Here is a 27440-nt window from a genome sequence, read left to right as displayed (position 1 = left end):
GGTGACACCGAAGCGGCTGTCATCATTAAAATGTTCCTTGGAGAAGACATGCCCAGATGCATGAGAATCAATCTTGAATGTTTCTTCTCAGTTACAGTATTACTCATCTGGAATCATGCATGCTGTCTGCAGTTCTTTTTAAGGATCCTCACTTGTCTGAAGAAGTTCCTTTAATTTTTATTCTTAGCCTGGTGTATACAAACCTCTAAGCACAAAGCTAGTTTTTTTCATCTCAGTTAACTTGACATATTAAGTTGGCTTAGTATCCTCAAATAGCTCTGCTGCATGGCTTTTGTTTTTTCTATTTTTTGTATAGTTATGCCTGAACTTTCTACTTCAGGTTTGAATTCAGTGCTTCACAGTGAATTCTGTGGAAAAACAATTCTGACTTTCCTTTTGCAACATGCAAGACAACTACAAGGAATCTCTTCTGTTTTGTGTAAGAGCAGCATCACTGCCATAGCTTTGGTTTTGGCATGAACTCACTAGTATTTGAAGAGCCCTGTATTCACAAATCACTCAAAGCACTGGTCTCCTTCTAAGAGCTGCCTCGGCTTTCCAAGGCTGATTGCATAGCATGTAGTTGGTATTTATTTCCCTGAAATTTCCACCTGGAGAAGACGATAAGGAAGGGAATTGCACTTGACAATTTTTTATGGTGGGTAAAGCATTTCTGTGAAGGGTTTGGGTACCTACTGCAAATGGAGGTTGGAAAGTCTGACTACAATAGAATTCATGCTCTAGAGGGCTACAAAATGAAGCCCAAGGAGCTCAAGTGTGATAATTGGCACAGATCATTGGTGTTGGGCAGTAGAATATAATTTTCTTGGAGTTCTCGGTAACAATTCGAAGTAAGATGTCTTTTATTTGTATTCTCACGGTGACTTGGAGTATCTATGTAGAATCTTGGGCTAGCTGGTACACAGAGGGAATTGAAAAAAGCAAAACTATTTCTCAAGGATTTTGTGGCCTGTATAATATGAGGACACAAAGTAAACAATAGCAGTACCATTTAGCATGCTTTGTAGTGGACCTCTTTCTGTAGGTATCCTAACAGCAGCAAAAATTCAGGAGGAGAGATTAGATGTTTGTAGTTTGGAAGGCTTTTTCAAAAATTTAAATAAAACAGTAATAATGAGAGGCTCCAAGATTGCTGTCTTTCCATAGTCCAGTGCTATGAAGGATGTCTCTCACAGATTTGCAGGCTTCCCAAAGTTGTGCCGCCTTCAGAACTCCAGAGGGCTAATGCACTTACTAACATAATTGAGAAGGTTCCACCCCAAATTAAAGTGTGTTTAGGAACTGTGAGGTGGGCAAAGGAGAAGCAATACTACGTTGGCAATCACACTAGTGATATGAAAGCTGTGAAACACAAATTATTCTTATAGAGAGGGGAGGTTTTGGTGGCTAACATCACAACCTGATTTCACATTGTTTGGAGCAGGCAGAAATCTTGAAATGCTGAACTTTGCAGAGTTGTGGATATCTCTGCAACGTATGTAAGGTGCCTTTGATGAAATGCATAATGTTGATGTATCTGGCAGAATTTACAAACTTTTCTGGTGCTGACAAAACTGATTCTTTTGTGCTCCAAGGTGAAGCCCGAAAATAAGTACTTCAGTGTATGAGGAGCAGCCTGTGCATTAGATGTTGTCAAGGGCTCTTGAGTTATACATGCCTGAAATTTCCATGCCAGACTGCTTTTGAGGTATGATGTGCCAAAACAGAGTTGGAATATTTAGAAAATGGTATTGCATTTTTTTGTTCTTTCTGTGACAGTACTGAGCAGACCTGTCTCCTGTTATCCCCCCAGACCTCCTTGAATCTAGTGCCTAGTAAGTCTGGATACAGAAGAAAGAAATAATTGGAGGAACTGTTTTGTTTCCTGTCCTCTTAATGCTTGCATGTCTGAGTTAATTTTCCTCACTGCAGCAGTAGCACTTTGCAGCTTTGCAGAAGCACTCTGTGGCAGTGAGTTTGCCTAGCAGCCTGCTTTCAAGCCTGCAGCTTGACTTGTTTAATAGCATTTAATAGCAAAATTCTGCTAAAAATGATCAGGACGCAAGGACATGGGTGTTTTTGATGCTGCTGTTCCAGAAAAGGATGACGAGTTAGGAAAAGGGCAGCTTTTCCAGTGACAGCTTTACTAGAAGCTATGTCTATAAAAAAAACAACTTCTCCAGAGGGGACTTTTTTAGAAACCCACGTAACTTTTCTGCTGAATTGCATGCTAAGAGTCTGTTCCCATCAGGGAATACTGGATGGCAAATTTTTGCTCTCCTGGTTTGACTGTCAGTGAGTCCTGCTCAGCTGTGTATGTGGCTGACAGGGTAATAAAATTAGACAGCTTTCTACCATGCTGTCCTCAGCCAGAAGCTGAGAAATGAAACAGAAATCACATTGTAAGAATAAGCACAGCACTTTGACTTCTTACTAAGTGATTTTCCCCCCAGATCTGACACACCTGGTGGGGGTAGCCGAGATGTGTTGCACGAATATGGCATGAGTCCATTCCTGGAGGGCTGCAAATTCCTTCTCCAATGAGAAGGCTGGTTTGCAGCATTGCAGAAATGAAAAGCATGATTTAAATTGTAGAGTCAGCTTAGAGGCAGAACATTGGCCTTCCAGAAAAGTTATCAACTCATCCACTGAGAGGTTAAAGACCAAATTAACTAAACAGACCTTCTTGAAGTGGTAGCATTTGGTTTTGACAACTAATGTAGATATCAAGCACCTTGTGTGCTTTGTATTGTGTCACTGGTCAAATGCTATTTCTTATACAAGTAGCATCCCAGTGCTTGGCTGATCCTAGGAGAAAGAAATCTGCAATGTAAGTGGTGTTGTCATTGCCTCACCACTGCTTCTCCTCACTTCCTTAAATAAAGGAAATGACTCGGCAAGCTACAAAAGCCCTTCTAAGATATGTGGGGTTTTTGTGCTGTGCTTTTCTAAAGATGCCATCACCTGCCATTGGAAATCTGACAATAGCACATGCATACCGCTCAGCTTTCTGGATGATGTCTTCCCCATGGCTGCTACTGGCACCCCAAGCAGCTGATCTGGCACCAGCCTGGATGCTGTGCTAAGCAGCCACCCCTGTGACTGCACTGCAGATATTTGCAGGGCTTTGCTGGAGGCGTCGGCCTCTGCAGCCCAGAGTTGGAGGGTGCACAAGTTGAATAAAGTTGTGCTTGGGCTGCAGTTTTTGCTCTGCGCCTCTGAGAGCACCAAAATTAAATCTCTTACCTCAAAAAGCCATGGAGAAAACCAAAATTGGATGAGAAAGCGAACAACCTAATACAATCTGAGAACACTGATATTAAGAGAACTGTAAGAAATAGCATTTTATGTCTCTAAACTATTTATAGTGTAGTCATGATGTCTCCAAAGAGAGCAATGCTATATCACCAACATTTGATAGCGGTGCTCTGAGCAGAGAGCAGAATGCAAGACAGTACAGATGGCTGACAGACTGCAGCAAATTCCAGCTAATGAAGAAATGCAGTATGTTTGTTTACGTGCAAGTTGAAACAGTTGGCTATTAAAATAGGCTTTGAATCCAGTTTTGAGCTGTGTAAACATGGATCGCCCTTACGTAACTAATAATATTAACATACGTTTTTGCATTTTTAGAAGTGCTTCCCCTTCAACTGTATTGCTGCAGTTTGATAACTTGGCTGTTCTGTACTCAATGAGCTTCAGCCCATGTGCAAATTAATGCTGCAAGAAACAAAAGCAGTTTATTGAGAGAATTTATGTGTGGCCTCAAATCATGAATCTGTACCCATGAGGTGCAGGTTTTATGATTACTTTCTGGGGAAGAGATACAGTTTTGGTAAATTTTGCAGCGCCCTGGACATATAATTCAAACAAAGGAAGCAATGAGGAGCTCAACTACTTGAGCCCTTGATTAGGCTGTAATTTTGCTAGCAGTTCAAGTTGTGAATCATTCCTGAGTTTGAGCAGTGGGTTTCAGATCATAGTAGTTGTCCCTCAGCCTTCTTTAAAGAGTGGCGTTTCTGAGCCAGCAGAACTGCTGTTATTTAATATCGGTGCAGTGGTGCTGTACAGTAAGAATACTGCAATCTCTTGTGTATCAGAGAGAGACAGACACGGAAGGAATAAAATGAGGAATTATTGGTACACGCTTTTTCTGTAATGTATTTCCAAAGTGCCTGATTTGCTTGTCAGCGTATTTCTGAGAAGAAGTTCATCTTACTAGGGCAGCATTCACCTCATTTGCTATCGTGTTTAGAAGTATTTACCTTATATTTTAGAGAGCTGTTAAAATTCTGGAGCATGTTTCACAAAGATGTTTCAAATGTAACTTTCTTGCTGCTTGTTTTCCTTGCTGATGGGTATTTAGAAACATTCACTGGTAAGCATCATTTCTAAATGCAAATGTAGCTTGCTCTTCTGCAGCAGGCAAGGCATCAGCTGTGCTCCAGTTGGCCACAGTAGGAGTGGGACCTGGAGCCGTCTGCTGGGGGAAAAGCAGTAAATAAGATGGGTTGATGTTTTTGTTTACCAAAGTCTTACATTGCAAATGATGTGGTGCATTATCAATGTATTTTATGATGACAGAAGTTGGGAGAAATCACTTTTGTTTGCTTTAAGAGCGTGGATGTGGTTGTCTGTGCAAATGGTAATCCTCGTGTGTGGATTGTATACATAGACCAAAACATCCTCTCTTGGATATATACACATGTACGTGCACGTAGTTTATGCTCATGAGGTGGGTTTTTCCTCTTCGCAGATTGTAGTTTGATGGACAGTTGCTGATTCATGGAGGAAAGCAACCCTCCTGCCAAGATCTGGAAATCTGCCATGGTGCTGAATGATCTGAGATCCCACTCCCATGGGCATGTGCCTATTTGCAAATGAACCAAGAGTCAGCATACTAAACACAGTAATATTGAAATTAACCATTGAAACTAATGCTTCTTGCTGTGGTTTTCTTCTTAGTCTGACTCCATGCTGCAGGACTAAGAGGGAATTTAGTGCTTACTTCTTAGGTTACGTCCCCTGAAGTTCTTTCTTGATTTGCCTGGTATTTATTAGTTACGTAGCTTTCTGTGTGAACCAGAATCCATTCAATTTTTACAGTTGAAATTGTTTACCAGATATTCAGGCAGGAACAATTCAGATTACATTCTTGGATTCCTAGAGAGTTGTTGTTTGATTAAAAAGCAACAACAAAGAAACAATAACAAACGTGTTAGAGAAGGAAATATAGCAGGGGTCAATAAATGTTTGGATGCTCATGTTGAGAATATCCAAATTGGCAGGGGAAAAGGAAGCAAACTTCTGTATCGTCTCTTGAAAAGATGTAAACTTTCATGCTCAAAGGTATAAAGTTATGGACCCTAAGAATAAACTTGCAAGTTTATTCTGTGGCAGTCTGCTGAGAGTTTCTGCTGTGTGCCTGTGAAACAGCTGTCACTGAAGTGGACTGATCCAATATAGAAGTTCCTTTGCTCTTTCTGTCCTCCCGAGCTTTACCATGTATCTTCTGTATTGTCTGCAGGAATTGAGTAGGCATGAGATTAGAGAAGTGGCTTGTTGAGGTCTAGGTTTAGTTTTGTGGCCTGTGGTTCAGTAAAAGCTATTTGAAGCATAGAATTTTATATGGGAAAAATTGTTCATTCTGCTTTGCCAGAATTTTTGCCCCGGACTCCCTGAAGCATGATCCTACCAACTCTTTATTAAGCAACAAAGCATCAAAATAATCTCTTCGTTTTGCTGTTGGGACTTTTGCATGAGTAGCAGCAAAGAGACTGCATACCCTCAAATAACTGTTGTTTGCAGGTTTGAGCTGGGATAGATTCGCATCTACCTTGTTATGTCCTGCATTATTCCTGCCTGCTTGTGCAGTATTACGCATAAAGCACTCTAGGAGAAGGTGTGCACTATCTGACCCCAGGCTGAGCATTCCAGTGAAAGATGTGGTCTGTTTGTCACTGGTGGTGTCACAGGCCATAGGCAGGTAAAAGGTAAAATCTGCAGTAGATTGACAACACTGAGTTTCTTCTGTGCCTGCTCTACTAAAGATGTTGCTTTATGTAAGCTGTGCTCCTTGCAGAGTTCCTAGTCATAAAAATGCAAGTCTGGATTCTGTCTTCCATTTGAAGATTAGAGGTCGTCCATGGGTCAAGGTAATGAGTGATGAAATATAATTACCTTGTACATTATTATAATGACTCATATATTTATAGGTGCCTGTGGTATGAAATTTGGATGAATTGCACATTCTGATAGATGTTTAATTTTGTTTTCTCCTGCTGTTGGCTGGCATCACCCCATTTAATGGATAATCAGACTAGTTGCTGCAGAGATCTTTACATAAGCACTTTGGGGTCCGTTTTTGGGAATCTGTAGTTGATTCAGTAAATTAGTGTGATTACGATAGTGCAAATAAAAAACAGTGTTGGTTTGTGTGGCATGTGCCAAACTACAGGAATTTTTTAGCAATATTTCTTATTCCTCTGCAAAACTGGCTGTATTGTATATGAATAAACTCCAGCAAGGTATTGAATTTGTGATTGTCCATCAAGTACCCTGGGGCTGCTTTGTGAATGCTTGTCCCCCAGGCTCTCTCCCTTGCATAATATCCTCGATAAATGATCTACTCCTGCAATCCATTCACTGCTCCAGAATGTCTGTCTCAGATACACCATTTGATGTTTAACCATACACCATTAATGTTCTCCTTAAAACTTTTTGAATTCACTGTTTCTAATCCTAAGATTACTAATTCAAAATCCTTTGGTGTAATTGTTTTGAGTAATTCTCAATGCACGTTTCTGATGAGGAGGGGAGTTCTGCAAGTACAAAAATATTCCACTGACTTGAAACAGCGTTGTGTCAAAGAGAAGGATGGTGAGACCCTTACACATCTTGTGTTTCAGTGCCTTTACATGAAAAATGCTATCACCGCGTGTGTATGGCCTGCTTGCATTGGCTCCATTCACTACAGGAATCTGCAGCTAACCCGGGTGCACAAGAAGGAAGCATAGACATGTATTATTGTAATGAACTGCCATAAAATGTATGGGCTGGGAAAATGAATTTTTTAGCTGAGGTCTGGGTTACAGCCATTGGTTAGATTATTTCCCTCTGGAGGAAGGAAGATTACTGCTTCTTTTCTGCACATATGTAGAATATGGTCGGCCTTCAGTTACTTGGTCTCAGTGATTTAAAAAAAAAATAATAGTAAAAATCAGATCTTCTGAATCAGAACTGTCCTCCTTGATGTGAAGTGCATGTCCTGAAACAAATTTTACCTTGATCCATGAATGTTCAAGTAAAACCTGAAGTTAATTGCAGGTGATTGTATCTGGGGGAGGAATTTTGTTCTAGCACATGTAAGAAGATAACTCTAATAGCTGTGCTGAGGTTTAATTTACAGGTCAACTGGACTTTGAGGTGTGGAGCCCTTCTCTGGAGAAATAAATGACTGTGGGAGGAACTGTGGCAGGTGTTAAGTGGCACAAGTTATAAGATCAATGAGCTAACCCAGAGCAAAGGTACTAGCTCTAATAGCTTTCTCCCTTCACAGACCCTGGGGAGAAAAGATCTTTTGCATTTACTTCATGCCTAGTAGATTTAAAAGAAAAAGGTACCTTTTAAATCTCAGGGGAGCACTTTGTAGTTGTTGTTGCATTTGACATAAGTTTATGAAAATGCCTTCAGTTTAATTAGGCTTTATTGATACAGTACTTTTCCACTGGATTTACTAGGCGCTTGTGAATGTGTTGTAACGAACTGCACTGCAGGCTGCAGTATCTGATTGTCATGCCAGGAGCATCACTAGCGTAGAGCTAAATAGAGATTGGTGAGGAAAGTGGGTCAGGAAGCAGGCCTACTGTACCTGCAGGGACTGCAGAGCACAGCAGCAGCGAAGCCGAGCGGCCACAGCATGGCACTGTCCTACAGAGCATCGAGAGCAGGAGAGCTGGCACAGCTGGGAGCCTTTCTTCCTCTCCTCTCCCCACAAGCCCTGCTCCCAATGCACGTACTTGTTTTGCAGCGTGGTTTTGCAGTGCCCTTTTTATTCTTTCATTCTACACATAAAAAAGTCCACAAACATATTCTTTTACCTTAGAAAATCAAAGCCATCCTGTCCTATAAGTCAGGATGCTTGCTGTTTTGCATGGGACAGTTGCATGGTGTTGAGGATTCTGAGGCTCTTTCATACAGCATTCAGATGCAGAGGAGAAAACATATAGCATGTTGCTCCATAGGCCTTGGTTTGAAAGTTTGAGCAGGCTTTTCTGAGCATGTTTTGCTTCACTTGCAATTCTCATCCTGCTGGAGGTGACATTCAGAATAAAATTACAGTACACACAAAAATGAAGCATCTCAAGTGAGCAGTGAGACCTGCCAAAATTACCTGAAAAAATGGAAACTACATAGATTGAATGATAAACACTGAAGAAAAGCAGTGAAGCCCCCACAAGAGTGACAGTAAGGATTTTTGCTTGAGTTTAAGAGGAAATGGTGAAATGAACCATATAAGATCATTTCAGAGTTCTGTTTCTTCTGCTGCCTCTGTTTTTCTCCATGGAGCTCAAAACAGTCAGTCTGGGAAGAATTCTGGTATATGATAGATTCCTTTGTGTCCTGACTGTAAGAGAGAGCTAATGCAGGGGAAAATAAACTTTAGAAAAAAATTGTATTTTTCTTAGGCATAATTATTTTAACTGTATTCGGCTTATGTCAAAAGAAATATCTTTCATTTTGTTTTCTTCCTGTGTTTTTTGCCAAATCCTACAAGGTTCTTATATCCTCAGCTTCCATCGAAGCGAGGCTAAACTGGTGGAAGTTGGAAGTCTTAGCATTTGTTAAGTGGAAGGATTGCCACCAATTAGGTTAAAAAAAAAACAAAACAAACAACAAAATGAGGGTTTGGGGGGGGGGGAGGAGGGGCAGGGAAGGAGATGGTTGAACTCCTGCCCCATCTTGAACTTTGGATCTCAGGTGATGAAAGAAGGAGATGGGATGCCCACATCATTTCAGGGTGTAGAATCGCAAAGCGATGTTAGAAGTGCTGGATGCCATCATGCTGAGGAAAGATTGTACCACCCATCCACACAGGCCTCCTGGTATACAACAGGGCAGTGATGGGTGTGTGAATTGCCTTTATGAAATAAATACAGCATCAGAATGCTGTTGGTTTATTGCTCAGACCCCTTCCTTACTGTGTGGTGTCAAAAGCAAAATGTCCTAAAAAGGACAGGTTCCATTGCTACCTTGGGCTGGATCCTGTGTGTGGCAACTGATAGTTGCTTAGCAAGGCGGAGAATGCAGTCTTGAATCTACTTGGGTTCATTTTTGCTTGAATTGTTGTGTAGAAAAGTAATACATTGATACTGGTACAGTATGAAGAAAAGGTGAGTGATCATGGTATTGTGATGTGCCTAGAACTTGTTTGCCTTTTCTGCCAGCAACACTTTCTCTTGGTGGTGATGTAGACAGTTTAGAGAACTGAAAATTTCAGAAGTCTAGCAGTGTTAGTTTTATGTTTAAGCCTGAGAGTAGTTTTGCAGTGATCTACTTGGCTGGAGGTATTTAAGGGACATATGAATGTGATGCTGAGGAACAAGGTACAGTGATGGGATGTGGTAGATGATGTTGATTTGATGATCTTCAAGTTCTTTTCCAACCTACGTGATTCTGTGACTGTGATTCTATGGGTTCAGCAGAGTACAGAACGCACGAGCTTCCTTTCCAGCCATGGTCACAGCAGATAAACCCTATGAACCCTTCAGTGGAAATGACTGAAGTGGGCAGCACCACACAGTACTGTTGCTGTTGAGCTGCTCAGGGAATTGAAATGTTCTTGTGGTGGACATTCTGCCCTGTTCTCACCTATTGCATTAAACAGCTTTTTCTAATCTGTCCAGTTTTGCATTTGTACAGTGCTGTAAGCTATTCCAGCTCACAGACCTTGAAAAAGCAAACAAACACAGAAGAAAGCAAGAGCGTGCTGATGGTAGCAATGACAGCATTCCCTGGCTTCCATAGTAAAATGACTTCACTTCCAGAATATAACTTGCAGCATCCACCATAGGCTGTAGGCAGAATTGCATGGTACTTTACACGCTATCTGTGCTCAAAAGTTGTTGCTAAGCACTCAAGACTTTTAGTCCCTGTTTTGCCTTTAATCACGGATATAGAGCTTAATGTGGTAACTGAAGAAGGTGATATATGGGTCACTTCGTGAACTCTGGCTGTGTGTTCCATCTTGAACCTTGGTTAAATGCTTTCAGACAGAACTTTTCAGCTTAGAATAGCAAAGTTGTAATGAAAGGCTCCTGGACATTGCCACATTTATGCAATATGTTGTGACAGTTGAGATAGGAATGACCAGGTAGTGGCTCAAATTTTTAGAACTGTGGCATAGATCATATTCCTCTGCGTTGTTTTAGATTCCTAAAAAAGCCAGTCTTTAAAGATGCTACTTGTCTTGCAATTTCCACTTAACATTTATAAAAGTAGGCTGCTGAGCTGCTAGATATGTTATTTAACAGTGTTAAATTTTAATCAGACCTCATTAAAAAAAAAAAAAAAAAGTTTTATTCTTTGGCTGCTTGTCTGGAAAGAATAGAGATCCCTTGGCAATACTGCAGGCAGACCTGTAGATGGATTTTTGTAAGTTTTTTTTTTGAGGTCTCCTGAGGACAGATGTGATTTTTTTTTTTTTTTTTTTTTTTTCCCCCTTCTCTCTTTTCTTCATTTTAAGTTCTCCAGGCTTTCCTTGGAGTTGAAATAATGTGTTCAGTCCTGACAGCTGATGAGCATCACCTGTAAGGAGAGATGCTGTCCTACTCTCTGACTTCAGCCCAAAAGAATTGTACTGGCTGAGCTGAAGCTTGAAACTGTATGGCATCCCTCAGTAACTGTATTTGGGGCTTCTAAATCCCATTTCCCAATTCTAAAGCTGACAGCCTGTATGGACAGCCTGGTTTCTATGAAATGTGCTCCATGGCACTGAGATGATATAGATAGCAAGATTATGAAGAAGTGTAAGAATGAATGTGTGGATAGGCCCTTCTGATTGCTAAGAGAAGTGCTCTGAATAGATTTCTATGTATAAGAGTGTCACAAGCAGTTCTTCAAGAATTTCCTTCTGGAGATAAATAAACTTTCTGATTTAATAAGTTTAATTAGATTGTGCAAATCCCTTCCTTGTTTTTGGTATTATAGTAAAAAAAAAAAAAAACAAAACAAAAAAAAAAAAAAAAAAAAAAAAAAAAAAAACCAAACCAAAAACAAACAAAAAAAAAGCCAACAGCATGTTTCAAAAAGTGCATCTTATTTTTAATTTGTTTAAAAAAGGCACAACTCCATACATTCAGCTTAATAACTCTCTTTCATATTGAAAATATAGTATTAATGCTTTAAAACCCACCAACCACCAACTTGAAAAATCCGCATTAAAAACAAGAACGGCCTCAGGAAATTTTGCATCAGTAAGAATTCAGAGATCTAAACTTCTGTTCTCTGTAAAAGCTTGTAATAAGAATACTGACTCGTAGCACTGCATTGGCAGAGAATATCTTGAAATAAGCTAACCCTGTCTACTAATGAAGATTCTAGTGTTCCAGTGCTTCAGATGGCTTTCACAGGTAGTGGGATATTTGCATTGTGATTTTCTCTGCGTTGTTGGAATACATTTTTTCTTTCTGCCTATTATGCTGTCAATTCTGATTCCTTGACTTCAGAGTCCTTAATATCCTTATTGTTATTTTAAATTCTACTACCCTTGTGCTCAACCCTGGTGCTATAAATATATGAGTAGGAGTGGCAGACTTCTGCTGTAAACTAAATTTTTTCCTCCTTGTATTTTACTTTTAGAATGTGAGTTAAGGTGATGTGAGAACTCTGAATTAGGCTAGATGTAGAACTTCCAGTCTTAAGTCTCAGTCAGAAGTTAAGTGAGGAGAAAGGAAATCTATCTACTTGTTTTCATCTCCTGGAAGAAGTGGATTGCTAATATACTCAGATGTAAATGCAGTACGTAACTTAATATACAAATCCCTTGTTTTGTGATTTTGCATTTACTTTTAATAGTCTGCAGTGTTTGAAATGGGGTAAAGCTCTTTGTTTGCTTCCTGCTGGAGATCACAACAGTCCTTTCAGATTGAATTCCTTCTGCAGAGGTATTGGTAAATAGAGATCTATCTTTCTCCACAGATTTCATTTAGAATTCTCTAACTTGCAGTGGAAGGACCACTGTAAATGTACATAACAAGAGGCTATCTTCTTTCCTTTCTCACAGCCCCGTCAAGAGTTAGTTTCTTCCTACATACAGTCTTTTGCTTTGCCTCTGTAGAATATTGTTTGTTAAAGATGTCTTCCATTGTAAGAGATAGCTTATCTCCATTATAAGCTTAAATTCAAAGACTCAGTTACAGTTGCTCCTTTTGTCTTATGCTTGTGTGTTCTTCCAGAGGTAAAGTTAATATCTGTTTTGCATTATTCTTTATTAAAATGAGATCATGAAATCTGAAGATTTTCTACAGCTCATCAAAATTAATGATTTTTTTTTTCCCCCAAACAGTCAAGAATTAGATTTATAATTGGGTCTCTGCAAACCTGAGTAGCAGATAATTTCTGGAGTGCCTGTCTTCTAGTGAAGCCTGAAATGTTCTTTTCTAATGAAGCTATCTGTTACGGTGTGACAACCATTTGGTTGGAGCTATATATATTCAACTGATGCTGAAATTATCTATTGTTTGTCATAACAGTATGTTCTTGGAAAACATTTTATATGTGGCAAGACGAGTTTAGAAACAGCCCCATTTATTTTGGCCAGTTGTGATTCTTGACCAAATTTCTTTATTCTGTTAGCAATTGTTCAATGGTTCTGACTTGGCTTTGTCTTGGGCAGGAGGTTACTTTTGAAAAACCTGAAAAGGCCAGTTTGAAACTTGCTCCTTGCTGAAGAAGAGGTGGTGAAGCGTCTTATGGATGGTCGCTAATATTTTGTAGCAGTCTTTATTTGAATTTTTACTCTTTTTGGGAGAAGCAATTGATCACAAATTATTTGTGTAACAAAATTTTTCTTGCATCTCAAGGAGTGCATGTTTCTTCATCTGAAAAAGCTGGGGAGACCAAACGAGGCAAGGTGATCACTGGTGAGGGTTAAGCTTGCCAGTTCTTCAGGTGATCTTATGACCAAAATTTTTGAAGACTCATGCTGCACCATGTATTTTCACCGCCTTTTTTATGTGTTCATCAACCAACAAGTGTGTGTAAAAAATAAGCAGCTTAGATATTTTCTGCTTTTATTTTTAATTTTTCATTTGTGATATTTATCGAGGTGACAACGTGTATGGAAAACTTAAGTCTCTCCTTGCAGAAGAAGAAGAGGTAACGGCCTCAAGTTGTGCCAGGGAGGTTCAAGATGAATATAAGGGAAAAATTCTTCTTAGAGTGGTGATGCATTGGATCGGGCTTCCCAAAGAGGCGGTGGAGTTACTATCCTTGAGTATTCAAGAGCTGTGGAGATGTGGCACTGAGGATATGGCTCAGGTGTGGATGGGCCGGAGGTTGGACTTGGTGATCTTAGTGGCCTTGTCCAACCTTAATGATTCTATGATAAAATCTGGCGCAGATATATTTAGCTGTTTATTTGACGCTAGCAATTGTGAAGAAAACAACCCCCTGGCTTCGTGAGAAATGGCAGCATTGCTGGCTGCTGCTGCCAGATGATATGCTGGGAGTTTGGAGCACCTGCTGCCCCGGCAGACTTGTACAGTGTTTTTCTTAATCCTTTGCTGTGGCTGGGCCTCACTTCTTGCAGGCATGTCCAAGGTAGATGCGGTGTGCTGTCTGACCAACGCTGCTCACTGTGCTAAGTGACAATCCTTGGTAGAAAGCAATGTTGTTGCCAGGGAAACTGCCTGGCTGCACTGTGCCCAGCAGCCAGGTCACGTTGCACTGAGGGAAAGGATTGCCTGCCCAATTCCCTTCCCCGTTTTGGTGGCTTTGAGGGCAACTGAGGCTTACAAGGTCTCCCCCTAGTTGTCAGTGTGCTCACTAGCACAGGCGTGTTGTTCAAACCTGAACAACATGCTGAGAAGGGCAGTGAAGTGGCTGTGTGCGGCCACCTGCTCTATGGTGCTGGTTCTGCGACTTGATAGGGTGCTGGGGTTTTTCGTCAGGCAGGATTCTGTGTCTCCTGTTTTACCTGTGTTTTTCCCTCCCCTTTTTCTTTCCTTACCTATGTGTGAAATGTGTGCCAGTGTTTTGTTCTGGCCGTGTGTTAGTGGCAGATGGCTGAGGGGAACCAGTGCTGTGCATTTTAAAGAGACCTGAGCAGCAGCAAAACAATTCATTGATGTGGACATGAAGTGTAAAATAATTTTCCACCACTTATGTAAAGAGTCTCAGGCTGCTGAAATGCGTGTCAGTGAGCATTCCCTGTCCCCCTTAGCAGCCCCTTTCTGTGGGGACAAGCAGGTGCAGGAAGGCAAGCCCTCTTGCTGCAGCTCACCATACGTCTTCCTTGTGAGTGAACCTCCAAGCACCAGCTGTTTTGGTCTGATGGGGAGCTTTTGCCTTCCCTTGGTTGACAGGGATCACACAAGTTCTTTATGAATCAGGAAAGCCCCCGTTTTGCTTCCGGCTGCTGGGTTAATATTGCTGAATGCTAGAATAAGGCTCTGCGTTTTTATCTGTAGGTTAGCTGAGTGAGAGAGTGAAGGTGAAACGAGGGGATGGAAGTGACGTGCCAAACAATGAACTGTGCTTGGACAGCATCTGAACAGAAGCCAGGGAAATAATTTTAATGCATTGCCTAGCTACTCATTTTTTCCCCTCCAAAAAACTCTTTTGTTATCCAAGTGTATTTTTAGTTTTTTTTTTAATGTGGTCAACATTTCATTCATGCTTGTGTTGAATACATTGTTCCTTTGGTTTTCGAGAGACTGATGCCTGCAGAGAGGGAAACCATTTCCTTAATTGCTGAGGCTGAGGTGAATGTTATTACCCTTGGTGCTGACCTGAAAGAACCTTTTCCTTCAGGCAGTCTCATGAACAATTTAGCTTTTGATGTTTCTTAGCTCCCATTGAGTCAGAGAGGAGCTTGTGAAGAAAAGCACGTAAAAAATTTTTCCTTTAAAAATAATTCTAAGTATAATTTGTGCACTCGTTAAATCAGTTGTAGATGTAGATGTTTGTGTTAAAATTAGCAGCGTTTTCAGAAACCTCCAGAACAGAAACTTAGCTTCTAATTATGGGCTTCTGTATATTCCTAATAATGGTAAACTTAAGGATATATGCTAAATATTTTCCTCTGTATGGGTAAATTAGCAGTTGTAGTCTGGTTTCTTCTGCATACAAGATTTCTTGGTCTTTAATGAGGAATTGGAAAAGAATATAGAAACAATATATATGGAGTTTTAAAAAACCTGATGATTTTTCCGAGGTGGGAATGGAAAAGAAATGCATTGCATGAACATTCCTTTCAGCTTTAGCAGATCTCTTCCTCATTGCAGAATACAGTGTAATATCAAGCATCAGACATCCAGAATGTTTTACTCCCTTAGTTTCAGTTAAGGTGATCTCAAACACACACAGACACACAGTATGTTTTTATTTGGTCTTTTTGCTCCAGTAGCTTAGCTTAGTTTTTCTTGTGGGCTGGAAAATGTAACAAAGAATGTAAGATGTCCTTTTTGTAAGAATTCTGATATGTGCACATAGGAAAACAAACAAACAAAAAAACAAAATATGGGATGGCAGAGTTGAAAGGAGAAAGTGAATGGAAAATTGAAAAGTAGTCTAGAAAAAAGAAGTGTGTAATATTTTGTTTGTATGACTCTTGCAGATGCTTTGCTTCATCTCACACAAATCATATGAAGAATTCAGCAACGAGTGAGTGGCGAAAGCTTTCCTGCACCTACATTGAGTGATGCTCAGCAGCTGAGTTAGAAAGTTTTGATTCTCTGATCTAGAGAGTGAGTTATTTCTCTCATACAGTAGTACTGTGAAATTCTCTTCTCAGAAACTGGAATGAGTTGCAGGCTCTTTTGAGGAGACAGTAGGTGGGGTGGGGAAAGCTTTACTACAACAAAAATAGATACGTGCTTTATGCAAAGTTGGTAATGTTGTGACGTACAGAAATCTCTGGTTTGAAAAGAAAACAATGTGTTAAAATCTAAAAGGAATTTAGTTGGCTTATGAATAATGGAACATTCAAGGTAGGGTTGTCTATTTCATCTGAATATTTCTCAGGTTATGTAGCTGTAAACACATCATGAGTAACCAAGCTCCTCCTTATCTGGTCTCTAGGATTTCAGTACTGCACCTTGGGACTGGTGCTCTTTAACACCTTTATCAGTGACATCAATGATGGAATCGAGTGCACCCTCAGCAAGTTTGCTGACGACACCAAGCTGAGTGGTGTGGTTGATAGGATAGAAGGAAGGGATGTCATTCAGAAGGACCTCGACAGGCTGGGAAGTTCGGCCTGGGTGAACCTGATGAGGTTCAATGCAGGAAAGTGCAGAGTTTTGCACTTGGGCCGGAGGAATCCCAGGCATCCATACAGACTGGAAGGAGCGGTCCTTGAGAGCAACCCTGCAGAGAGGGACCTGGGGGTCCTGATGGATGAAAAGCTTAACATGAGCCAGCAATGTGCCCTTGCGGCTCGGAAGTCGAATGGTGTCCTGGGCTCCATCAGAAGAGGGGTGGCCAGCAAGGACAGGAAGGTGATTGTCCCCCTCTACTCTGCTCTTGAGAGGCCCCATCTGGAGTACTGCATCAGGTCTGGAGCCCCCAGTACAAGAAAGGCAGGGAGCTGTTGGAGGGGGTCCAGAGGAGGGGCCACAAAGATGATCAGGGACTGGAGCACCTCCCCTGCGAAGACTGGCTGAGAGAGCTGGGCTTGTTCAGCCTGGAGAAAAGAAGGCTGCGGGGTGACCTCATTGCAGCCTTTCAGTACCTAAAGGGGGCCTACAAACAGGAGGGGAATCAACTCTTTGGAAGGGTAGATAACTGCAGGACAAGGGGAAATGGTTTTAAGTTGAGGAAGGGAAGATTTAGGTTGGATGTCAGGGTGAAATTCTTTACAGAGAGAGTGGTGAGGTGCTGGAACAGGCTGCCCAGAGAGGCTGTGGATGCCCTGTCCCTGGAGGTGTTTGAGGCCAGGTTGGATGGGGCCCTGGGCAGCCTGGTCTGGTATTAAATGGGGAGGTTGGTGGTTCTGCATGTGGCAGGGGGGCTTGGAAGATTCATGATCCTTGAGGTCCCTTCCAACCCTGGCCATTCTGTGATTCTGTGAAAAGCAAGGGAGCTACCTTTAATCAATTTTGGCCAGATAGTAAGGTGTACTTTAGAACACTTCAGCTATTTTTGTGGTGAAATCTGCTACAGAAGATACTAATCCAGTATATGGAAACAGCTTAAAATTGTTGTATTGTTCCTCTTATCCATGGTGCTTGACTGTGTCTGGAGTCACTGGAAGCAACACACTTCAATTCCCATAGCTGCCTGAAATTGTAGTAGCAGGGCAGCCATGCATGTGCCACCTCTGTTACAGGCAAGTAGCTTGTATTGGAGAGGCTGGGCAAAAAAGTAAGTGTTAAAGCTTGTGAAGATCAATAGAGGTTCAAGAGAAGTTGCCTTCAACCTTCTGCTCTGTGTCCAAAGGTATGTTGGCCTGAGAGCTCTAAAGTCAAAACAGCAACAGCTTTGGCAGTTGGCAAGCTGACTCTCATGTTTGAAAATGAAAGCAATGTACCTAGGCACGAGTACACATGCTTCAATTCATTCTCAGGAGTAGTTTTTAATCTTTCCTGAACTGTGACTTTCATCGTGAGAGTAAAGCTTTCTTGAAGTTGATGGCCTCAGAACTCAGGACAGACGGGGTAGATTTTAGTTGTCATACATCTATGTTTCAGTTTTATTAGGTCTCAAAATGTCCACAAAAAGGTTTCATTATTGTTCCTGTTAGCTGTGTCACATGTGTCACTTGAGCTTGAATGAGTTCACTGGATTTCTGAAAGGTTCTGATACAGGGAGAAGTGCTGCTTCTTGACTTCGGTCTGAGGCGAGGTGCCATTTCAAATTACAAATGGGTGATAAGTGGGTGTGTTTTGTAATTAGTTGTGAAATCTGGTGGGCTGCTGACTGGAATATATCCTGTAGTACTTCTCATCTGTTGCAAAAATGCTGCTGCTTGAATAAAATATGAAAACTCCATTCTTCAGTTATTGTAATTTTTATTCTAGTGGCATGGACTGTGGAATCAGATGGAGTTAAAATAAAAAGAAAATACATTATTTAATTGACGTTTTATACATTGAAAAAGAAAATAGGTCTTGTAAAGGCATTTCTGTTCACATTTCCCAGTAATTTTCTGGATATGTTAAAGAAACTTTAACATATTGTCTTCAAAAGTTGAAGTATTGAAGTAAAGACATAATTGAGCATGGAAGCCTGGCGGCATGCATGTGTGGAAACATGGTGATTGTACTCCTGAGCTGAGCAGTGGGAAGATAGATGAGCTAATGCAGGAAGACATTGATAGCATGTCCTCCTGTCCTCCCTACCTTGCTCATGTTAGCCCTGTCACTTGTAGTCTGAGGTATATATCAAAGGATAAAGCACTATTCTTTAGGCCATAGTATAACAGAATATTTCGGTACAAAAACTTATGGAAAAAGTTGCATGCTTGGAATGTTGATTTGGTTACGGTTTATTTGGGAAGAATTGAGTAGGTTTGTAGGAGCAGAAGGGGCATTTTAAAATAAAAAACTGCACTACCTGTTCTTCAGTCATTAAAAAGATAAAAGTAAGAGGTCTTGTATCCTTATGGGTAGGAAGGCCTTTCCATTCCCTGGAAGGGAGGCATCAGCAGCAGCCTGTTGTGAGCCACAACACCACAGGATGACCAGCCCCATCTGACAGGCAGGAAAAGTTTCCAACTAACTGACCAACCAGTGCATCCTTCAGCCTGTGAGATGAGACTCTTCTCTAAGCATACTCTGCTCCCAGGGCACTTGGATCATCTAGCAAACTTTGAAGCTGAGCAGGCTGCTACTTTCTCTCTTTTAGTAAAACAAGAGAAGTAAAGGTTATTTGAAACCAAAGCACTAGTACCTGAGTGAAGGGATTGTGTATCAAAGGTAGAGTAGAATGAAAGGGGAAAAAGCAGTGGATAATGTGTGGGTATCTTGTGGGAGAGAGACAGCATAGATAGAAACGTTTTACAGTTTGGCAGCTGCTAAGTCGCAATAAACTGTGGAGGGAGTGTGTGGTCTTAAGACCAACCCATCTGAGGCAAATGGATAGCTCTCCTGAATGAGAAAAACTGGGAGTTCTGTTGGTGGGCTCCCCAGCCTGACTGATGCTGACCGGCTGCAGTGTGCTTTCCAGCCCAGAGTGTGTTCTGGCCTTAACTCTGGTAGAGCAGCAGCAGGGCTCTGTGAGTTGTTTTTTTTGTTGTCTATTTACTTTAGTACACCCATTTTTCTCGTGCAGACTTTCTGACAGCATGCTCTGGCAGTAGTCATAGCAAAAATGTTCAAGTTGAAACTTTGAAAGCTTAATGATAATTCAGCTTCTTAATAAATGCCTTTTTATCAGCTCTGTAGAATTGCTTCACTTTTTTTGTTTCTCCCCTCATTTTCTCTCTAGTCTCTTTGAGTCTTTCTAAAGAGTATACTTACTTATCTGCAAGAGGTTTTCTATTCATCTTTGGATTGTGGTCTTAGCAAGTTTATATTTGTTTCCAGTAAGTTTGCTTCAGGGAACAGTACTGTTACTAAGAGCTGCAGAAACAGACAGTCAACAGTCACAAGTAGACAGAGTTACATGACACCCTGAAGGCATCAGCACCGTTTGTGTGAAGAGGTAAAGGAGTGGACAGTCAGCAAAATTCATGGCTTGATGTGTTTGTACAAAGTAAAGCCTTGTGGAAGCTGCATGCCTTTAGCTCTGCTGGAAAATAAATGAACCAAGAGAACTCGCTCCATGTTCAGTTACTTGGTATATGAAAAAATTTTTCCCTTTATTTGTTTTCTTATATTTTAAGAGGAAATCTTATTGTGCTGATTTTTTTTTTTTTAAACTACGAAGTTGATCATTACATTTACAATCATGTGAGAGAGAGTGAGAGTGGTGCTAGAAGTGAGGCAAAGTCTTGCGTTCCTGAACAAGTGATGGATGATGTACTAGATAATGTATTTCCCAAAAGCATTGGGTCCAATGATGCAAACTTCAAATGGTGTTACAACATTTGGTGGTCCTGTATTTCCAGTAACCTGCTCACTTCTTTCAAAGAACATTCGATGCTTTGGAGATTAAATAGTTTTTTATTCTCTTTGGTGAGAATATGTTTGTGCACAGGCAGTCTGTGCAAGCAGCAGTGCTTACTGAAGTCATTAGAACTGGCAGCAAGATGAGAGGACTGTCTGGTTCTGCTTGAGAGCTCCCTTAATCATTTAACAATTTATCTGAAAATTAGGCCTCCCACATCCTAATGTTGTGTGGTGAAGAACCAAGATGTTGACAATGCTGTAATAAATTTGAACTTATTGCTGGAAGAAGCAAAAAAGCTTTAGAATGAGAGTAGCGTTCCTTCTTGTTGATGATATTCTCCTGCTAATACTTTAATGCTGCCTGGTGTTCAGGATGCAGCTTTTAAGGAAGAATATCGTGGGTGAAAATAATATAAAAGAAGCAGATACTGTAAGGAGGTTTGAGGAGAAACGCACACTAGAAAAAGGAAGATGACAGAGCCATGCAGCCTCGCCTCACATTAGTGAGGCCACTTCTTTCCAGGCAGTGTGGTTGGCAGGGCTGGCCAGGGGGCAGCTGCTGGCTTAAGATGTGTGGCCCCAGCCATAGCAATGCTGCTCTCCAGTAAGGGGATCTTCTAAGGGACTGTGTCTGTCTGTTCTGAACACCCAAATGAAATATTCAAAGTGAATTGTTTGAAGGTATGAACTTCAGGAGAAGTGTTATTTTTTTCCTTTTAGTTCTACAAAAATGCAGGATTCCTTGCTGTTTGCAGGCTGTGAGTGCCAAAGTCTCTGCATTTTTTTAATGTAGAAGAATGGTAATGAGTATTGCTATGGCTAGGGAAGAGCAGAGTTCCCACAATTTGTGCATTTGATTTCTTGGTGATTCTAGGCAGCTTCACTGACACACTCCAGGAAATACTCCAAATGAATTCAAAATGGTGGACTGTGAAATGTGGGGCCATAATTGTTTCCAAGAACTTCAGACTGCAGATATGCATCCACAAAAACACATTGGAAGTAGTTGTTTAAGTAAAATTTGGTATTTTGTCATCAAATAGTGCTTGCCATTGTGCCTTGTATGCTAAGCACATATAAAGTTGTGTAATGATATGGATTTGGACGGTGTTTGCCTGCAGCTGTTGTTTAGTAGTAGAACCATTCATTTCAGTAAGGTCACAGTACTAGAAGTGCACACATTCAAGTAGATAATGATATTTACATGCTGTAATAATTTTTGATTTTTTTTTTTTTTTTTTTTTTTTTTTTGCTGTTTGCCAGTAATGGCGTATGAGGAAAAGACAGACACCAAGTTGTTTTTGGTATATGTTGCATGCTGGACCTGAAGACTTCAGGTGGTCAGTTGTTAACTACTTGTGGTTAACTTCTTGTTAAACTACTTGTGCTTAATTGCTTGTTCTCCATTCTTGGCTTCTTTTGTTTCATCTGTAAGGTGTTGTTTGTGAACTCAATAATGAGTAAACTAGTAGTCTCCAAAGCAAGCATCAAACACCTTGTAAGAAGCTGTTCTTTGAGCTTCATTTAGGCTATGAGGGAGGGACACTGAGACTGTAGGGAGCAAGGAAGCAATTGTGTGAATGAAACAATCTAAAAATCATTCTGAGAAAAATGGTGGTGAAGTTCCCTTGGGTAAAACTGTACATCTGGTGAAGATCCTGTTCCACTAGCTCTATTTGGATGTGCATACAGATATCTGTATGAGTGAAGATTTTGGCCTTGTGGGGTTTTGCACTGCACAGAGATGTGGGAATATGTACGTGATAGCAGTCAGGACTGATGTGCTTGGGAATTTTTTTTTATCAGTCTGAAGTGATAATTTTCACAAAATAACGAAGATTGAAGGGATTGTATTGCAGGAAACAAAGAGGGATTAACTGACCATGACTTAATACCTTTTATAAGCATAAGGATACCTGTGCAAGGATGAGCAAAAATTCATTGGTGACTCAGGTCTTGATTGCTATAAAGGGAAAATTTTGATGGACTTAAAGAAGAAGCTTAGAGGGGCTGAGAGGTGCAGGGGTGAGGCAGCCTGGTTTTCCAGGATTGAAAGTGCTGATGCTTTCTGAGCCCCAGTCATAGAATCATAAAATAAGGCTGGAAGGGACCTTAAAGCTCCTGTAGTTGCAACTTCCTGCTATGGGCAGGGCTGCCACCCAGCAGCTCAGGCTGCCCAGGACCTCATCAAACCTGGCCTTGATCTCCTCCACGTATAGGGCATCCACAGCTTCTCTGGGCAGCCTGTGCCAGTGCCTCACCAATCACTGAGTAAAGCATCAAGGATGGAAGGGAACTGTTAGAAGGAAGATATAAGAGCTAATTAAAAAGTCTTCAGACATTGGAGAAGAGCCAGCTGACCTTACTGACTTGTAAAGATTTTTATCACACTTTTCTTGGCTGCATTTCTGCCATTGTGCTCAACTCTAATCCCACAAGGCATTCCTACTGGGATCTCAGCAGCTTTTTTATTATCCTACTGTCATCTGATGATGAGGGTTTTTTGGTGGTGGACATGGATTTTGCTTTGCCTTGACATCTCAATCCATCCCTCCTCCCTTTAAATAAGCAGTATATAATTCATTTTCTCAACATGAGCATGCTTGCCTCACAAGTAGACCCTACGGGTACACAAGGGGGATGGTGTGATGTGAAGATTTAGTGGAAATGTTTTGACAGTTGAAGTTTTTCTTTCTTCCTTTTAATTTCGTGATTTCTGTACTTGATCTCTGTAATGATAGCTTTATGTGGGACTTAACTAAAACTAAGAAACTTTTTTTTTTTTTCCTTTTACCTTGAAATTGTAACTGTTCCCATCTCCTACGAGCGCCTGATATCTAAGCTGCACCAAGTGAATCAGAAGTGCACTTGGGTCCTGTTACCCCCAAGAACCTGGTCCTGTATTTACGGTGCTCAGTGAGTGAATGCATACCACAGTTTGGCACGTCTGGTTCATGTCAGCGAGAGTGTGTGTGCAGGGATTTAAATCTGTGTGATTTAAGGCATGGAGGATGTAAAGGCAAGATATTGGGGTTGGTCAGCTGGCTTTTTGGAAGCTATGAGTTGTTTGGAAGGGCAGGATGTTGACCACATTGAGGTGAGACTCTGAAACAGTAGATGGAGAAGCAATGGAAATGCTGCACTTTTCATTTTGTATCTTGAGCACAAGTGAAGGCAGGTTTGGAATTAATTTCAGGCAGGGAACACATAAACCACAGGTCTAGCACTCTGAAGAGTTTTGAATCTTTATTTTGAAGGCTTACTGCATCCTGCTGATGTCTTGATCTTCCTGTGGCAGAAGAGCTGTAGGTCAGATTTGTTTGGGAGAAGGTAGTTTTCTTTTGGGCCTCTGTGCACTGTTTAAATTGTGAATTTTCTTGCTGTTATGGGATTTTATAATATATATTATATATTATTTATACATAAAATATGTTTTAGTGTCGTTGTAACCAAACAACAACAAAAAAATTTATCCTAAATAGCTGATTAGAGGGATGGAAAATGCCAAGCGAGCTGTAAGTCACTGAGCTGTAGGACATTTTCAATTGATACAGCCAACAGAAGTTTGGTGTGCTGTTCTAGGTGAGGTCATACTGGTTTGCTGCTAATGTGCTGTATTATGCTGCACTTAGCCTTGTTCTCGCCAAGGATTGTGAAGAGGTTAGTGAGCTGCTCTTATCAATCAGGAGTCAAATGATCCAGAAGAGGAACACAGAGTTCCTAGTGAAGGATCATTGCAAACAGGACAGTTTGGCTAATTAGCTTTCTTTTATTTTCTTTTTTTTTTTTTTTTACATCACTAGAATTCTGCATATCAATATAGCTAGGCAGTGTACAAATCATTGTAGCAATCCATTAATCAAGGGCATGGAAGAACAGTGCTGAGGGAAGGATCCCTCTGTGTTACATAAGTATCGGGCTGCAGGCTCTCAGTCACCTCATCTCCTTCCCTTAGGACTTCTCATCCCCAGAGGAATAAAATGAGCCACCTTATGGAGCTGACAATTTCTTTGCAGTGAAATTTATCAGAAGGCATGGGGTGCCATGCTGAAGGCCTATACAGAACCCCTGGGTAAAAGTACTTAAGTGCACACGTTCCTAATGGCTTTCTTCCCCTGCTCCTTTCTCTCTTGAGTTTTGTGCACTTAGAAGTTGGAAATGATACTGGCTAAAATCTGAATGCAGCTTCTTAAACACCGTATCCTCATTCTGCCTTAGAAACTGACTTTGTATGTCTTGCTCTTCCCTTAGAGAATGGATGGAGGCCTCCCTAACTTTGAATATTGTGGGAAATAATTACCCTGCAGGGAATTAACCTGCACTGTTAGGGCACTGAACCAAAAGTAGTCTGGAGATGCTTTTGTTGTTTCAGATAAGTATCCTGATGCTGACTCCTGTGTATTTTCACAGTCCCCTCTGGGAGCTCAGCTCCCTTCCCCTTCCTTTCAGCCCCTGTCCTGGTGTCCTGCTCCTTCCCCTTGGCTGCAGCATGAAGCAACTTTGCCTGCACTTCTGCATTGATCCTTTCCTGATGGGGGTGGCACAGTGGATCCTCAGCCTGAGCTCTGGGAGTACAGACAGAAGAACACAACAGCCTTGTGGTCAAAGTGCCAGTCTGAATCTTGACTTTAATACTGTTTTGTTTTGCTGTAGTACTTAGAAAAGGCTACAGAAAGATGCTGTTGTTTTGCCTAGGTTAGAGGTCACTGTTACAAGGTCTCTGCTCACTGCTCAGGCAGCTAAAGGTCTGAGACAGTAAAATGGGGCCTTGGTTGCTCCTGGTTTATCTGTATGGAGGGATGCATCTTAGCTACGACCATTGCTAGGTAGAAAATGGCTTGCTAACATATAACACGGGAAGAAACACACAATTTATGTATAGTTGAAAGGACACGGATTATGAGGGAGGGTTCTGGGTGAGATGGTCTCTGAGCATTCTCTGCCTGCCTCACAGGTGTTTGTGAAGTGTTTTGAGATCATGTATACAGATCACAATATCCTCATGCAACTTTTCTCAAATTTTTGTCTCTGTGGAGGAGAAATCTTAATATGGGTTGTTACTGGGCTGAGGGGTTGTCCATGTTCCTTAGGCTCCCGGAATGCCTCACTCACTAGCAGTCTCTCCAATTTGGCTGTAAGATTAGTGATTTTTTTCAATTAAAACAGAATGTAAAAGTATCGTCCAATTAGAAAGCAATGGTGTGTTTGTAAGTATCCTTGAATGTATTTATCTGTCCGCTGGGAGCACGCAGATGTCTGCTGGAATTTCTCTGCAGCACGCTGGGGGTGGGGACAGAAAAGAAGTAGCCAGAAAATCACTGTTGCTGCAGTAAATACCAGGCTTCTCCTAGTGACCTGTGCTGACTGCAGAGCTTATTACATCTGATACAAGCATAAAACATCAACTCGGCAGTGCTGTTCTCTGGCTGCCCTGCATCTGTACCAGCAGACTGTTCTTGGCTGATTGTTGTGGGTGGTCATGAAGAAAAGGCGTCACATTTTAAAGCCTATTATTATGATAAAAAAAAAAAAAAATCTGCAAGGCAGCACTGCTCAGTAAGCAGCAGCAGCCTTGGTTCACCTCTGTAGAATGGTCTCTGAGGCTGGAGCCAGAGGCACGCTGTCGTAGCGAGCAGTGTGGCTGCTGGTGAGAGTGCTGCTACCCAGAGCTGACTGCAGTGTCCTTTGGCTGTGTTGTCTGTCTGGGGTTCCTATGGCATTGGTCTGCGTTGTCTGGTGGTGATGTTCTGCCACAAAGTGGAGATGCTCTGTGTGAATCACAGTGAGCTCCTTTCTGGGTCACGGTGCTGCTGTATGTGGTGCCCACAGCCCCAGCTCTGGGTACAGAGGTGAAGCAGGGCACTGCCTTCATCAGTCTGCAGTTGTGCCTGGTTCCAGGTTGAAATGCAGTGTTTCTGAAGGGGGCAGTAAGCTAGAGCCAGCCTGAGCAACTCTTTTGTCTCAAAGTTTTCTGGATTGGTGCTTGCGTTCAGCTTATTTCCAGAGGAGTTTAGCTGAGATGGGATTATTTGCAGCCATCAGAACTGATGGTTTACTTCACTAGCAGCAGCTTCAGAATCCTCACATTTCAGCTCTGGATGAAGGCGCAGGATTTGCTCTTTGCTGGGAAGCCATCATCTGTGTTTCCATGGCATCAGCTTCGAGCGAAGAGCAGCAGGGAGGGCAGTGCTGCGGAACATGGTGAGAAGTGGTGTGTTTTCCAGTCAGGGCATAGGGCTCTGCCTGCCTCAGTACTGCTGGGTGAATGGCTTTATGCTACCCTGCTCAAGATTGCAAAGACTTTGTTTTTTCTGCTGCCTTTTTTTGATTTTTCTGGAGATGGGGCCATCACACACCTGCGTTACACTTGCAGCTCCATCTTCCCAAGTGATTTGATTTCTTGGCTCAGCACCTCCAGTCTAATGAGACTGGTTTACCTTCCTAGTATGCTGCATGAAGCTGGCACTAAGTAGTGCATCACAGCTGTGGTGCAGGTGCATAGTAGTGGCTGCAGCATTCATTTGTTACGTGATCACTTGAGACAATCTGTGTGCCAGCTTTGGCTTTTTTCCAGCTGGCACTCAAGAACAAGGAGCTGAGTACAATTTTGGTGAACTTCTATGGGTACTTGTATGGGTTTGTGTTATGCAGATTCTATGGTGATCACTGTAGTTTCACTGGTAGTACAATCTATAAAGTTATGCATGTGTAAAATGGTATATAATTTAGATGACAAGAACTCTGTAACTTAATATATACTTCTATTTTGTATTTTTATCACTGCAAATCTACTTTCAAGAAATAGAATATACTTTTTTTTCTTCCAGCTTGGTAATATGTGATTGGCAGCTAGATGCAAGGCAATGAACAGGATACAGATTTAAAGAAAAAAACCTTGAGGGTGCTCTGTAGAGTAAGGTGATGTCATTATTATGTCAGACATCTGTGTCAGCACTGGCACTGCAAAAGAGCCTGATGGGAGGGAGAACCTCTGCAGCAGGGCAGTGGCTGCCCCCTACGTGTTTGTGTTATCATCATTTGTGATGGATCTGAGAGAAAGCTCAGCAAACAAGACTGCGGGATGTGTGCTAAAGCAGCTTAAACATCTGATGTCTTCACGGCATTTCTTTGTTGTCTTCATTGTTTACCATGATGAACCTGTGCAGT

General features: G+C 41.4%; 1 protein-coding gene across 1 annotated transcript in view; it reads left to right on the top strand.

Moving 5' to 3' along the window:
• Positions 1 to 27440, top strand: part of SERGEF (secretion regulating guanine nucleotide exchange factor) — a gene marked incomplete at both ends in the record, with an annotated part of 126909 nt that overhangs the window by 45612 nt on the left and 53857 nt on the right. The window lies entirely within an intron of this gene.

This window comes from Tetrao urogallus, assembly GCF_951394365.1.
Source record: "Tetrao urogallus genome assembly, chromosome: 6".
NCBI lineage: Eukaryota > Metazoa > Chordata > Aves > Galliformes > Phasianidae > Tetrao > Tetrao urogallus.
Note: the sequence above shows the minus strand (reverse complement) of the source record. Positions and strands in the feature narration are given on the sequence as shown.